The sequence below is a fragment of the Chiroxiphia lanceolata genome, chromosome 2 (assembly GCF_009829145.1).
Source record: "Chiroxiphia lanceolata isolate bChiLan1 chromosome 2, bChiLan1.pri, whole genome shotgun sequence".
Taxonomy (NCBI): Eukaryota; Metazoa; Chordata; class Aves; order Passeriformes; family Pipridae; genus Chiroxiphia; species Chiroxiphia lanceolata.
Genome location: NC_045638.1, coordinates 73,853,866 through 73,869,655, shown reverse-complemented (window position 1 = coordinate 73,869,655; position 15,790 = coordinate 73,853,866). Strand labels below are relative to the sequence as shown.

Genomic DNA, 15,790 nt, shown 5'->3' with positions numbered 1-15,790 from the left:
CTTTCTGGGAAGATGCATGGTGTACTGAATGAAAAAAGTATTCTAACTAATGAAGTAGACACTGAATAACTGGATTTACACTGAGTTTTAGGCGCTTTTATATGCTTTTGTTTCAAATGCAGGTTAGATACACCTGCTTTATTATCTCAGAATTAAATATATGCTATGTAACTGAAAAATAACATTTAATGATAAAATAAAGTGGCAGATTTTTATATCTCTTGATTATCGGTATTTCTGCTCTGTCAGTGAATAGGGAAGGAAGCAAGAAAAATAAAAGAAGATAAAAGAAATAGGAAGGAAGCAAAAGAGAGTGGTAAACTCATTCTTTAGGGTTTGTATCTGTACAAACCTTCGTGCAATATGAGAATATGAGTACAGAGGCAGTGCTTCCAAGACCTATTAAACCTATTCTACCATGGAGGGGCAGTCAATATACCATGGAGGGACAGACAGGGGTTTTGCTTTTGTTTTTAGTAAAGGTCAGATGATGTAAGAGGAAATGTTATCATCAAAGAACATGAAACATTCTCTGTTCATTGTCAGTGCATTTGACATCTGTTGTAGAAGTGATTTGACATACTGTATGAAACAGACCTGTGAATACACTATTGTGCCTGTCCCAAAGTGCTTGCAGATGGAGCTGTGAGTAGGTGCACAATGATTCATATCCTAAAATAAAAATCCAGATGCACAAAACAGTGAACCTATGAAAAAATGCTTTGCTCCACTCTCTGATCCAGTGTATTAGAGAGTTTCATATAAAACAAAAGTATACATTTCTTGTTTTCTTCCTGAAAAAAGCTAACAATTAGCTTCCTCAAGCCACAGTATTTGAATTTTGTGCTTAGAAGAATGCTTAAATCATACCAACAATGCAACAGACAAATTAATTCCAAATCTGCTTTGATATTTAATGTTTGATGTTTTTATTTCCTCCCTAATATTAAGTCAGGCAACATTTTCTGCTTTTAAGTACTTTTTTTAGTACTATAGCAAGGTCCCTCCATTGTGTCTTCCAGTCTACACAAGCTGCAGACTCAAATTAGTATTTGCTCCCTCAACTGGACTCTTTGAAAAGGTCTACAAAATGAGCTTGCTTGTTTGCTCTTAGAAAAGAAATTTATCCCATCTTACCTCTATTCCAAGGCACCTGTCAGACTCATCTTTGCACAGAGTACAACGCTGAGCACAGAGTACCCATGCAGCTTTTTACTTGTTGCTTCACTACTTAATCCCTTTAAAGATTCATGCAGAATTAAACCCACAGAAATGAATTAATTTTTGATCAGATTGTGTGAAGATGTAAGCCAAGCAGAAGATACCATTTAACATGTCCTCACCCAAAAAAAACCTTAACTAGCCCTCTGTGACAGTTTGAATCAGTTTTATATAAATTAAGTTTGTGTCTATGTTAATTTGAGAAGAGATCGAGTTGAGCTGGTGAACAGTAAGTGAAAAAGATTCCTGTTCTAGAACCACTGAGTGTACTGGGGAGGAAAGTCCAGGTGACTGAATGTGGCAAAAAAAGGGATAGAGAAGATGGGTGTGGCAGCAAGCAACAGAGAGATAACAGCTGAAGCAGAGATCGAATACTGATAGTAGAATCAGGCAATAGACCCACAACCAGCTGTTTATGCCCACACATGGAAAAAACTTCTAGAAACCAGACAGAAGGACCTGCTGTGCGCTGACACACGGGGCGGTTGGACACTTATGAATTAATTCTTTTATTTTCATATTGTCTTGCATAGTAATTTTGAGATTTTTCTCTTTTAGTTTATTCTTATCCGCTCTTAAACAAAACATAAATATTCTGAGTTTCAAAACTGTTTTGAACCTCCTTATAGATATCAGGTAATGAAACAGTCTAAACAGATCTCCCTTAAAGCCTTGTATTTGTGGGTCATGTGTTTATATTTCAAAAGGTTCCTGTTGAAATATTTTCCACTTTGTAATTGTTTAAAACAATTGCAATTTTGTAGCTTTAGTAGGTGCAAGAGTAACTTTCAAATGTTTGCTTCTGTTTATATGGGAAAGATACAATCCTCTTTTGGCTCACCATTTTGCTCATGTTTAGAAGATTACATCCCTTTCTGAATATTCACTGTAGCCCCATTCTTAGGAAGAGGCAAGGTCTTGATCTATCAATAAATGGCTGGCTTGTCCTATCCCTTACAAATTTAAAAAGCACATCAAACATGGCCAACTCAAATTCTTTGGAAGGAAACAGAAAAGAATTGATTCCAACAGTTCTTGTTTTATATCATATTTGATCCTCTAACAGCAGTGGGAAGACAGGAGAACTGGAAAAAAATAGGTTTTGAAAAAGTGATTTTTCTGTTACATCATTTCAAGTTCATAAGTAAATAAAATGCAAAAGAACGAGAATCAAGGAGACTCGGACATTTCCCCTGTGTTCTTGGAAGTCCAGAGATGTCCAGTAAATACTTAGTTTTTATATTTCCTGACCATTAATAAAATTATCCTCCACTTTGATTGGTTGGGAATTTGGTTAGTTTGCATTTTTGCATTCGTACTTTTTTCCCAAAGTATGTGCCGTTTTATCAATCATGTAAATTTGCTTTTGCTACACTACTTGACCTTTCTGAACCATTAGCAAGGTATCTTTTAATATTTCATATGGCAAAACTTCTGTTTCACAGGATCATTTAGGTTGTAAATGACCTCTGATATCATCTGGAGTTACACATCCATACAACCTAATTTTAGCTATTTTTACTGTTTACCACATAATTACAGTATTTTGGATAAATTCAGTTTACCATACTGGCTAGAGTATTGTTGTTCCTTAAATACCCTTTGGGTACTAAATCCTTAACACAATCTTTAAACATCTCACAGACTTAAAAAATATCTGACAGGGCCAAATAGCTTCTATGTCCTTTTTAGTCAGATGACTTAGTTAAACTGATAGCTGATAGTCGTTGTCTTTTTGTGTTCTTGTACTTTGAGGAATATGCAGATATTCTTGAAATCTTGTAGGTATACAAGATTTCCCTCTAATTTTTTCAACAAAATTAGAGGGAAAAAAATAGAATGGATTAAAATGGCAGAATATTCAAACCACAATTTACCTATCTTTTTCCATAGCTTTTTCATGCTGTAAGTTTGCAAGTACTTCTAGTTAGTCAAATATGAGCGGACTCTGACAATGTGGAAGATAAATATGTTTGCCTAGTTACCTTTACAGGACTACGTTGTCAGTCATTGACTTTTCAACTTTAATTGGAAAGGAAGTTGCCAGGTTTTGGTGAGGTATGGGACATCAGCATTTTTGAACTGTGAATAGTGAGAAAGAGATTTAGTTTTTGTACAAATGCAATGTAACTCCGTAATTAAAGTTACTGTTCATTATACTAATGTATTCTAATCTTATGCTTGCAACAGAAATATTTTTTATTATTTTGCACATAGATTTTTGACTAATGTTTATTTCTCATTTATTGTAAACTCTGCTGTCATGAATATTTAGAGTCCAAACAGGCGTTGGGAGTCTAGTGTTTCATTTGTGTTCCACAATTTTAAGCTCAGTGAATTTTGGTCTATCCCTTGTAAGATGTTGTCAGTTAAAGTAGTCAGGAGGGCAGTTCAGGAATATATCTTATTCTTTCTCCATTCTCATGAAAAATTTTGCTTTCTCTTTCCCTTCTTTGCATTTAAATAGGAAGACAACTGCCTTCAGATGATACAGAACTCACTGACAGTTGGTCTTGCTTCAGTCCTACTTCATGAGAACTTCAGAAGATACTAACTGAGGTATTTATTTGTTTTTTTCATTTTTAGAATTTTTACTTTTCAGAAAGTAGATGTGTAGAAGAGCAAGACAAAGGATATCATGAATCTAGACCAAGAAGAGTAATCATATGCAGAAAATAACACAAAGTTCTGTCCATAAAGAGAGCTACTGCATGATACAATCTAATCTTTCTATAGCTGGGCACTATGTTAGGCCATATTTTTTTATAAGTTCAGAAATCAAATAATTACCAATTACCAAAAGGAGACATATTAAAATGCCATTTAAAATGTTGCTTTTTTGGGGGTCATGTATCCAGTTTTATCTGATTCTCTGATTTTCTCCAAGAATGAGCAAAAGATTTTGCAGGAAATCTCTAGAATGAATCTCATTCACCTAAATAATGACTAAATAATGAACCTTTCAAGACTATCTATCATTCATAGATTTCTTCCTCTAATACTTACAAGGAATTTCAATTAAATAGGAGCTTTGGTGTTAACACAACATGCAAAGGCTTTCCTCACACTTTATCTTTTATAAATCCCCAAGATTAAATATAAAAGCAGCTTCAAAGCTATTGTTAAATATTTTATTATGAAAAATATTTATCTTTTTTGTCAGATATCGGTCAATTAATTCCTTTGTGTAGAAAAGAACTTCTCCATTTGTATATGTAAACAGAGTCTGATAAAGGAGCAATGGCCATTGAATTCATAAAGGGAAAAAACTATCTTGTAAGCCTGCGATCAGTTGGATTTGTGTCAGTCCTAAATTTATGATCTGCAGCTGTTAAATGTCTGATAGGAGCTTCGTCTTCTGAAGCATGATAACAGTGCGAGGGTATGGCTGGAAAAAAAGGAAACGTGCTTTGAGAAATGAACTTGTCCAAACATAGGGACAATGATTGCAATGCTTTATATAGCACAAAACTTTTGTTTTGTAAATCTTACAAATGTATGGTTTAATGCTTTTTAAATTGCGGACATCTACCAGCACAGATTCTAAAACATTGTAGGTTGAACAGAATTGTTGGTTAGTGTTGTGCAGTCAGTCTAATATAAGCAGTGGTGGCCTGGAATCCTTGTTTCTGTGTTTGAGAACTCAAAGCTTAAATGATACTGAAAAAATATGTGTCATAATTTCTATAATTTCATCTTAAAATACATAGTATATGGTACTTTTATTTTATATATAGCTCTTAGTATTTATGCACGTCTGTCTTTTATACCAAGATAGGCTTAACTTTTGGGAAAAATTCATAATTGTTAGTGTAGTTCTTGTATAAAATTTATATGTACTATTATAGGTATATTATAATATATGTATTTTCTTCTTTTAAAGAGACTTTTTATATACCAGCCAGTTTAGATTATAGCTAGAATTATGTTAGCAAGAAAATGAAAAATTTTCAAAAAGTCAACTGTTAAAATTCAGTTGAAAGTTACATATGGATTCAAAGAAGAAAGCAGAAGCTTTTTTGTTTCTAATTTTGCATTATGTGCTTTAGCAGCAAACTCTAATAATAGTTTTTACATGCAGATTCTACGAAGTGCTGCATATTCTTGGATTCTAATAAAGCAGTTGACATTACGTGACAGGTTGAGCCATTTCAGTGCACGTTATGGATTGGTTATGTCTTACGGTGGGGCAGTTCATTTCTGGAATCAGTACACAACCATTTTAGCAGTAGAATTAGCCGCTTATGTCACAGATTATAATTAGCTACATCTTTGTGCCAGAGCAACAGGATGGAATGCAAAACACAGCCAAACATGTGAACGAATTTTCTTCCAGTGATATTTGGCCAGGCCTAAAATATCTTCCACTCCAGATCTGAAAGTAGTGGAAAAGTTAGGCAATTCTCTCTTGGAAAGAGACTGATTGTAGTGTATTCAGAAGACCACATTGTTTCAAATCCATACGGTACGTAACAATTTTTTTAATATTTGTTTTTATATCTGTAAAATATTAACATGTTAATAATTGAGTTTGGTTTTGTTTGTTCTTTGCTTATTACATGGCTGTATTGAGCTTCTCCCCATCTGATTTTCTGTGCAACACTTCAGGCTGATTTTGTCCTTATTTAAGGATCATTTTTGATGCTTATGTGATTTATTTTAGAGCCTAAATTATGCATTCGTGTTTAATTACAATTATTTTCGATTCTGATGGTTTAATTTTACTGCTTTTTACAGTTAAATGCAGTATTAAGTTGCATAGTTTAAACCTGCACTTTTATAATATTAAGAAGCTAACTCTTAGTACTTTTTAAATATTTTACAATATCATATTACTTATATAAATATATCATTTGCAGTAGTAAACCTCTGATGTTTGGGGCTATAAATTTTTCTCAGTGTATCTATCACATACTGAAAGTTAAATTTAGTCAAGAATGTATCCATGCTTCTGCTGAACACTTCTTTTTGGCTTGATAGTGTGATAATAACCTTCCATCTGAGGAATTGTGACCAAAATCAGTTCTAACTTCTGTGAAGTGTACTTGAATTAATATAGGGCATATAATTATGTGTATACAGAACTCCTTTTACAATTCTGTAATCTCCTTGAATTCAAATACGTTTTCTCTTGGATAATTTTACTACCTGAAAGAAAATTGCTAACTGGATATCAGTGGATTACTGACTCATTATCGAATATTTTGTTGGACGATACTTGGTGTCTTGCCACCAACAGGTGCTTGCACTGCATACTTAATCATGAATCAGAACATAAGTTCCTAAAACAGGATATTGCAAAAGAGTAGGAATATGATTTTACCTAATCAACACCAGTCAGCTAGGCTCCTTTTATGGAGTTATGGGTGTTTTTACTATTTCTGTCTTAAATCTCCTCCTGCTTGAGGAGGAGGTGATTCATGCCCCAGAATTGTCCATCTATCTCCATTTTCTGTGGAGGGGGCATAGGTAAATATGGCTGATGCTGTCTGTATTTGAAGAGATGAATTCTAACCTGCACAGCCGCTTCCAAATTAGTAATCCATTTGAGTGAACTGTATTAACTTTGTACCATAGGGTTCTGAAAGTTTGTCGTCCGTTAAGATTTTAGAGGTTTTGGTTTTGATGCAGTCACAGATTATGCCACTTAGGCTGAGATGAACGTCTGTTTATCTTCTGAACAAATTTGCTATTAGTTACAGACCTCCTTTCAATTATGTATTGAAGAAAAAAATGGTCCTAGGATACTACCAAAGGGTAAGAACCACTGTATGGAGTTAAATTAAAATAAAAGGATCTAAATTAAGCCCACCATTAGAGAGAACCAGTTGAAATCTCTTTTCTAAACCTTTATACTTTTGCTAATAGCATGCAGTTGAAAACTCAGTGGTTTAAAGCACATTATATTTTGAGTTTTATTCATAATCATAAGGCTTTAGTAACAATGTGAAGATACAATATTCATACTTACTGTAATAGGTTTGTAATTATACAGATATGTGTGATTATACTTAGTGTTGAGAATACTGAGGCAAAACGTATGTTTTAAGCTAAGAGAAAAGAGTTTTGGAGGAACAATTGAAAGAAAGAAATGGCACAGAAAGTTGGATGTACAAAGACCCTCTTACCTGAATAGCCTTGTGAGATTTATTTGTTCCTGTGGAAAGTAATACGTTTTACATGAGATACAAATCCCAGGTCCTGACTTCTTACAGTTTTTAATTATTTTCATGACTTGGAATTAAGTAAACTGGATTTCCTTTGGACTTACTTCTCAAAGTTGATTGTCTTACATGTTTGACGAGTGCTGACTGAAGGGTTTTTGTTACAGAGACATTTACAAGGTCTTTCTCTTGTACAGGCTTTCTGATATAAGGTCTTCTTGCCCATTGTAGTCTCTCAGTGGAGACATAAATGGTGTTTGTTATTTTCCCTGTTCTCTCATTTTCAGAAAGTTTGTAGGAAAATAGTATTTGAGATCTCTACTTGTCTGTTGAATTTGGTTGAAATTGGCCAAGAAACTCAAAAGCTGTTGAAGGAGGGAAGGAGATGAAAGGGAGACAGATGATGTAGTTGTTGACCTAGGGTTTGGTTGCTTTTTAATTTATTAAACCAGGATAAAAGCATCATGGCAGTTTTGATAACAGGTTAATTCAATATCCTGGTCAAATTTGCAGCTCAGGTAATAATATTCTCACTATTTAATTCATCCTAACTTTGGCTACCTGGGCCAGTCTTTTCATTAAACCTTTCTGTATATCTGCCAAAAGCTGTTAAACAACTGCTGCCTTTCATGCCATGGTTGGTTATGTTTCTGTGGTGGATGAAGTACCATGTTTGTATAAGACTGTGAAGAGAAATATAAACTAAAGTACATAAATTTTTTTTTAAATGGAGTGTGGTATGTGCTGGAGTGTTGAATAATGCTGGTATTAGCCATAAAAGGCATGGTTTTCAATAAGACATGTTTATTTGTTTGTGTGTGTATGTGTATCCTGAAAGTATGTTTGTTAGAGTCACATATATATGTATTGTCAAGAATGGGATGTAAAGGTGGAATCATTTGTTAAAGAACTCTTCAGTTCCTCCTTGTTTATTTGCTGCGCTGTCAGTGCTCTGAGGAACAGCAGTCTTAGTACCTCTGCTTCACCTTACCTTTTCTCATAGTGTGAGTGGCAGATACTAAATTTTATACAGCCTTCTTGCATCATTGCCTTCTTAGTTCTGGATGCTAGTGGCTTTCAGAAAAAGCTGACTGTGTAGAGTACAACAGCCTCTGTTTCGTGTTAAAGTTTCATGCAAGTCCTCCATTGAATTTCCAAGCTGTTAGACCTGTCTGTGAGGAACATGCAGCCTTAGTCAGGGATGGCTGCTGATGGAAGGAGACGTCTGAAAAGTTCCACTGCACCCCATTTCCTCAGTTTTGAGGAAAAGGAGTTTGAAGTGAGGAGCAGTAGTAATTAAATAAAAAACATGTTCTGGTGACTCCAGGCTACTGAAAGCAGAATAAAGTGGAAGAGTACAAAAAATAAATGCTCTGCAATGAAGCTGAGTCAGCAGAGCGCAGCTATGGTAAGGGACCCTAACCACAGACCAAGCTAAATTAGCAAAGCTGGAGACAGCTAGCTCCATCCAAAGGCCTGTTCCAGTCTGGATTTGAACTGGAATAGATGATCTTCAGAGGTCCATTGCAGCTTATTTTTTTTCCTAGGTTTCTCAGAATTTGTTCAGATTTTCTGGAATATTCCCTGTACTGTTATTATTATTTACCTCCTGGTCTTGATTAGTCCTCTGGTTGTCTTACTAGCTGATCCAGTCTGCAGTGTTTCAGATTTCATGGAGGAGGAGGGCATCACAGTTTAATAAACATGGGAGATTGGTAGCTAGCAGTATTCTCTAGCCACATAAAGTTCCCATAAATCAGTGAGAATTAACTTGTAATATTTGACTTGAATTTTACTTGGAAATACAAGGAAGGAAATAGACAGATTCAGAGCTTGAGGCTAACAAAAATCTTTCAGTTGTCCTTATATTGAACTAAAGCTTTTCTGATGCATGGTTACCTTCCCAAAATGTCTAAGATTGTTCTTCAATAGCCATGTAAGGAATCAAAATCTATCCTACATAGAGTTTAGTTGCCCAGATGTTAGAGAACAGTTCAAATCATCTGCAAACCTGGACTAGAATAACCTCCAGAAACTAAGATCTAGCATCATTTATCTTTATTTTGCCATTAGAAACTGGCATACTTCTTGCAAATTTGAGTTTAAGAAAGCCTAATTTGCAGCTCTTTCTCTTGCTGGAGAAATCTTTGCATGAGAAGTCACCACCACTGTTCTGGGATTAGTGACATATTCATTTGTTGTAGGGACAATTATCAGAGGGCTTTAATGAAAATGTAAATTCTTTGCTGCCTACCTGTGACCAAAAATAGACTTCATCTGCCAAACATATGAGGATCTTTTTGAACGTACGTAGGATCTCTTATTTATGCTGTTACGAAGCTTACTTTTCCAAATAAAGGCTTTGTTTGTCGGTATAGCAGTTTTCAGGATTAATGATCCCTACACAGTGAAGTAAGTTTTTTTTCTTGAAGTAGGGCCCTAGTTCATCCTACAATGCATGTAGTAAGTGATCTGAGCATGCACAAAAGACGCAAAACTCCGTATCAGAACCAGTACTTCAGCACAAGCTGCAGTTTTCTTTGGACCTACAAGGAGCAGTTTAGGGAATTGTTCTTAATGCCTTTAATTTGCTTTCAGAAATGGTGGTTAAAAATTTCAAAGCTCTGGAGCTAGTCTCTTGCTCATTATTTATGGTCAAAATTGCAAATAATACTGCAGCAGATGCATAGATAGCAAATAGCATACTGATACTGTTATTAGACATTCCTGTTATATCGTTCCTTTTTTACTTTTTTTTTTTTTTTAATGTTCTGGGTTGCTTCTCTGGTAATATCTCAGGCAACAAAAACTGATGTGTCAGGCACTACTGTCTAAATTTAAGGAACAATGTCTAACTGGAGTTTAAAAAGGCAGGTTATACTTGTGTTCTATGAATATCTTTTCCTGTGTGTGCCTAAAGAATAACTTTAGAAGTTACAGACATACTTTCTGGAGAAGATAACAGACTTCTTATTTGATCCAAATAGGAATTGGTTTCCAGTTACTCAAATTAGAATCTTTAAAATGAAGAAATATGCCAAAAATAAATCTTACATTTCAGATTACACTATTTTATTTACATCAGTAAACCAACTTTAATTGGAAGTTAAGAATTTTAATAGTATCTGCGGATTTCCAATTTGGATTAAATACTTTGTATGAAAAATTCTACTTTGAGATACAGGGAGTGTATATGTTTTGTCAAATAAGAGATTTTGCTTCTAGTTTATCTTGGAATGTGTGCATGCTTAACATTTACTTCAGGTTTTGTTTGTGCTTCATTTGTTTTTACAGCTATCTGAAAGATCAGCTATGTCTTTCCTATAGATTGTAGTCCAGGAAGGGATGTACTGGTCAAAACCAGTATTTATACATTTTTCCATGTTCTTCATCTTCTGTATTTCTTGCATTGCATTATTACTTTGTCACGGTTGCTGAAGAAACTTAGACTTGGTTGCTACCTAAACAGCTCAAGTCAACATCACCAAAAAAGGCTTCTGTAGTACATGTCTTTTGATGATTTCCTTATGTGTCTAATACACATTTAAATTAACTGGATTTTTCCCGTTTGTAAGTAAAAATGAGTAATAAAGTTGTTATGAGCAGGACTGCAGTGCAACAGAATCACATCAATTTGTAGTCTTTGACATTTAAAATTCATCAGGATAGGGCAGAGGTTTAAAGTATGTAATGAGACACAGTATACATAGGAAAGCATTTTGATTCCCTTCTACAGAAAAGGAAAGTGAATTTGAATTCTTAGTTTACTTCCAAGTGACTTGTCAAAAAAAGGTACAATTGTTGCTTTCTAGATACAGGGTCAAATTATCCTATTTCTTAAAGCATACATGTGATCCATCACTTGAATTAGGAGGGGAAAGCATGAAGATTCCTTTTCATCTCTAGCCTCTACATCTAGTTCTATTCCTTATTTCTTTTGTGTATTTTTATTTCACTATTCAAAAAAAAAAAAAAGAAGCTTCACAGAATAAGAGTATAATTCCATTTATTATGTGAAATCATTTATCAAGGCTAAATAAGCTACTTTCAAGGTCCACAATCAACACAGGAAAACACCACAAAAAGGAGTTATCTGTTTTGTAGTTAGGCTGAAGTCTACCATATGAACTCTAAAGACACAACAGCATTCTACCTGGAAGTAACACTTTCATAAAAGTAGCAGCAAAATGAGGAAAAAGAGAATATGCCAATGCATATGACTTTATGTACTTAAATAGAGCTGTTTCTTTTTGCTCTCACAGACAGTACCTCCAGCCAGCGCTGACAACATGAGATACTTTTACTGTGAACAACATCGAGGATAATGTTAAAGGACTTTTGCAAAAAGCTTTCTCATAGCAGGACTTGCATTAGGAACAAGATTTCTACAAGATAAATATTGACCCTGCTGTGGATAATCATTGCTCTGTGATAGGAAAGCTTTCTATCAGACACATAGAAAATAAAAATATCTTTTTTACTTAAAAAAGTGTTTTTAAACAAAAATATGTAGTTGCCTTTTTTTTTTTAAAGTATTGGAAGTTATTCTTTGTCTAGTAAACATCCACACAAGATTATGACAGCAGAGATTCTTTCATGATTTATCTCCATCAGAGGGATTGCTTTTTCTTCACTTTTATAAAGAATTTCAAGTCTTTTGATGTGTTCAGCAACACCAATGAAGATTATTTTCCCATTCTTCCCCTGAGTTAGCTTTGGAATTCTGGCCTATGTGTCACACTTCTAAGTATATAAACAACCAGAAAAAGCATGACTAAAAAATTTTTAAAAAGTATGCCTGCCAGTGTTTTGAGATTTCTGGTGTTGTCTCCAGGGAAGGAAAATTGAAGGCCACAAAAACAATTCTTATTTGTATTTAATGGCCCTTAAGAAATGAGCCATTTGTACACAGAAACCTAATTTTTGCTGCAACTCAAACTGACAAACTACCAGATCCTGTTGTCTGCAAAGTCTTAACTTTAGCATGTGTTAAAGTAAAATTTTATGGTTCTTTCTTTTCTTACGATACTGTATGTTGACAATAAAGGAGGAATGAAAAGTAATGGAGAGCATCCAAGACATAAGTAACAGAACAAAACAAAAACAAGTAATTTAGAGCAGCAATTTAAATGGCAATACAAACATGAGATGTATCCATTTTGTCAAATACTCAGATAAACTTTTCTTAATGTCCATGGCACACAGAGACATAGAAACCACTCTAAAGGAGTCAAAATTCTGCTTAATCACCTAGGTTAGGAGTATTACTGCTGACCTGATATAATAAAAGGTTGAATGTGATGACTTAAAGGACTTCTTAAATGTTCTTTCCAAATAAGCTGTGTACTTAATAAATACTCCTAAAATAAATTAAAACTGTATACAATGCAAAAATGTATTGATTTATTCTTTGACCTATTCACCCAGATTTCCTGTTTCTTAAAATTACGACATTGTTTTTATTTCTCCTTTTAAGAAGGAGTATTTTTTCAGTTGAAATTAGTGTGACTTTGCTATGTTAATCTAGAGAAGACAGGGGGGTTTAACTATTATTAGAAATACTACAGTGATGCATATCAGAACTGGTTAGCTCCTTTGAAACACTAAATTGCAGTGAAAAACACAGCAGATTCTGTTTGTTGTTTGGAAAAATAGGTGAACTGAAGTTTAGAGGCAAACTAATTTTTGTGAAATCACGTTTAATACAGATTACCTGTTCTTCAAGAAAAGATGTTATTGCAATACAAAATTACCAATATTTAATATTGGCAAAACTTAATCTAACATTTAATTTAGGTTCATTCTCTTTCCAACACAGAATAAGGTATTTGATTATGCATGTCAAGAATGTAAAATGTATTCAACATGTACATTTGAAGTCAAAAATCCACATGTAAATTGTGCTTAGGTTCAAAGATAACTATATAAGAATGAAGGTGTTTGCCAAAAAGTAAGCTGAAAGCATCCCAGAAAATATTTAAGAGAATTATGTTGGAAGGACAGATCAGGATACATGCCCTCTATGAAAAAAAGTTTGAGAAGGCAAAAGTAACTCAGCATGGCAAATCAGCAGATTAAGGGAAACAATTAAAAGAATTTCCCAAATCTGAAGTTGTGTGCAAATTAACAAAACAGAAAAGGTTGTGAGCTCAGGCACGTTAAATCCAAAACCAATACCACTGGGAAAAAATGTTTGAGGAACAGTGAACAACATGAATAATGAAAAGTCTTTCCTCAAACATGAGAATGACCAACACCTACCAGCTAGTTTGTATGGTAAATGAGTAAGACTCTAAAAAGAGTGGTTGGAGAAGGATATAAGGACTATGACAAATTATTTTTTTGTTTGTTTTTCTTGAGTATGGAAGAAACTGGAGCACTTTCTGTGGTATAACTCCACTTTATGATTACTCATCAAAGGATCTATTCCAGAATAAAAGGAGGATAGAAGGAGCTTATCTACAGGGGATGTGTAGATAAAGTATATAGTAATATTCAAAATCAGAAGATGCTCAATAAAGACCTCTGAAAAAGAAAAACAAAACAGAAATAAAATAAATTAAATACTATTGGTGATAATAGGCCAGCTCTAAAGGCTGGAGATTAATTTAGATTGGAAGGAGCCTCTGGAAATCATCCAGAAGTCCCTCCTTCTGTATGTTCAATTAGAGAGCTGTAGGAGACTTAGCAGGACAGCACTTCTCCTTTGGTCTTTCTCATAACCTCCTGAATGTCTTCATTTTTATTTCAAAGCCAAACTGTATACTCAGAGCTTTATACACAACACAACCCTCTTCCTCCTTGCTTTACCAGCCTTTCTTTCCTCAGTGCACGTATCCATCTATTGCAGCGTTCCAGTCATACAGGCTATCCACTATATTTTTGTAATTCCGGTGGGATTATTGGTCTGCAGCTGTGCATGAACTTCTGATTGCTCTTGTTTTCTGTGCAGTATTCATTCATGAACAGACACTGCAGATGGGCCACAGTTATGCTGTTTTTATAAGGAAAGGGAAAGAACTTTCTCCATCAAATGGTCATCTGGATGCTTTTTTGCTGCCCCCAATGGATTCACTTTCCTTAAGGCTATAGCAACCCTCTCCTGGTGTACCTAATTTAATGCTTTTCTCTTTAAGTTAGCAATGATGCTCTTGCCCAGCTTGGTCAGATAAATTCCATCTCTTCTCAATAGTTCTCAATCCCTAAAAACTCTCCTGTGGTCATAAAAGCCAAAACTGTCTCTGACACCAGTTAAGTATTAGCTATTAACATGCAGGATATGTCCATTCCTTTAAGAACTCCTTTTCTCTTTCCCTGGAAGGATTGAGGGGAAAATCAGCTGGTCCTTAAAAGATTTACCACTCCTTCAGATCTCTATAATCACTCTTCATTTGCTGAGCCATAGGAGTATCATTGCTGCCTCTGTAATGAACAGCAAGGGCTGGATAAGTCTCAGAAGTCTCTGCAATATCCCATCTCTGATCACTCATCAAGCAGCAGAACTTCCAAGACATCAAAGTCAAGTCAGCAGATGGGTGCTGCTGTCTCTTGATAAAGGAACTCTCCAGTGATCATCACCAGTTGCCTATGCAGGTTGCGTCTTTTTTGACTTTGCTGAAGGGTAGTTCAAGACTGAGCGATCAGAAGCGAAAATGGCAGATCAAATTCAAGCTAGGCAGATGTAGAGTTTTGCACATGGGGGAAAGAAGCCTTCAGATGCAAAGTGATGGTATCTGAACTATTTACAACTTTATGAAGTTGTGAGATTCTGGAGTTATGATGGATTATGCACTGACAACACAAGTTCAGTGCCCACTAGTTGTCGTAAAATGAAACATTCAGAATTCATGGGGAAGCAGTAGACTTCAGCTCCATAATTTATCTGTTTTTTGAGTCCTGTATGCTGTTTTTGTTCCTCCCCCATATCTGAACTGACTAGGTTAAGAGGAAGGTAGTAAGTGCAACAAAACGAATAGTGCTGCTTTCGCACAAGCCAGACAACACAACCTAGGAAAGAAATTACCAGGATCGGAGAGAAAACAGTGTGATGGAGATCTGTAAGAAGGCTTCCATTCTTTCATCAGTATCAGCTTTTAGTCACTGTCAAAGACAGGCTATTGAGCTAAATGGACTTTGATCTGCTCCAATGTAGTCCCTTTTATGGTTTTAAACTCACATATAAGAGAATAAACATAAAAAATATTCTTTGATTATTTGTGTAGGTCAATTTGTTGTTATCAAGTGGGATCTAGTAGGATAGATATATCTAGTAGATATCTTACTAGATATATATAGAACTATCTGTTTGGATAGATCTAGTAGGATATAGTAACACAAAGCAACAGAAACAAAATTTAAAAAATAATTCTGACTACATCAGTCATTATGTTTTCTATTATTGTTGA

At 34.7% G+C, this 15,790-nt stretch overlaps 1 protein-coding gene across 4 annotated transcripts in view; it reads left to right on the top strand.

Moving 5' to 3' along the window:
* Nucleotides 1-15,790, top strand: part of SGCG (sarcoglycan gamma) — a 111,230-nt gene that overhangs the window by 28,445 nt on the left and 66,995 nt on the right. For 2 of the 4 annotated variants that reach the window (XM_032677579.1, XM_032677570.1), the window contains exon 2: nt 3,689-3,780. The gene's annotated coding sequence lies outside the window, so the exon portion shown is untranslated. Of the gene's footprint in view, nt 1-3,688; nt 3,781-5,586; nt 5,687-15,790 lie in introns of those variants that run through there. The other 2 variants (XM_032677586.1, XM_032677594.1) reach the window with 2 other exon arrangements.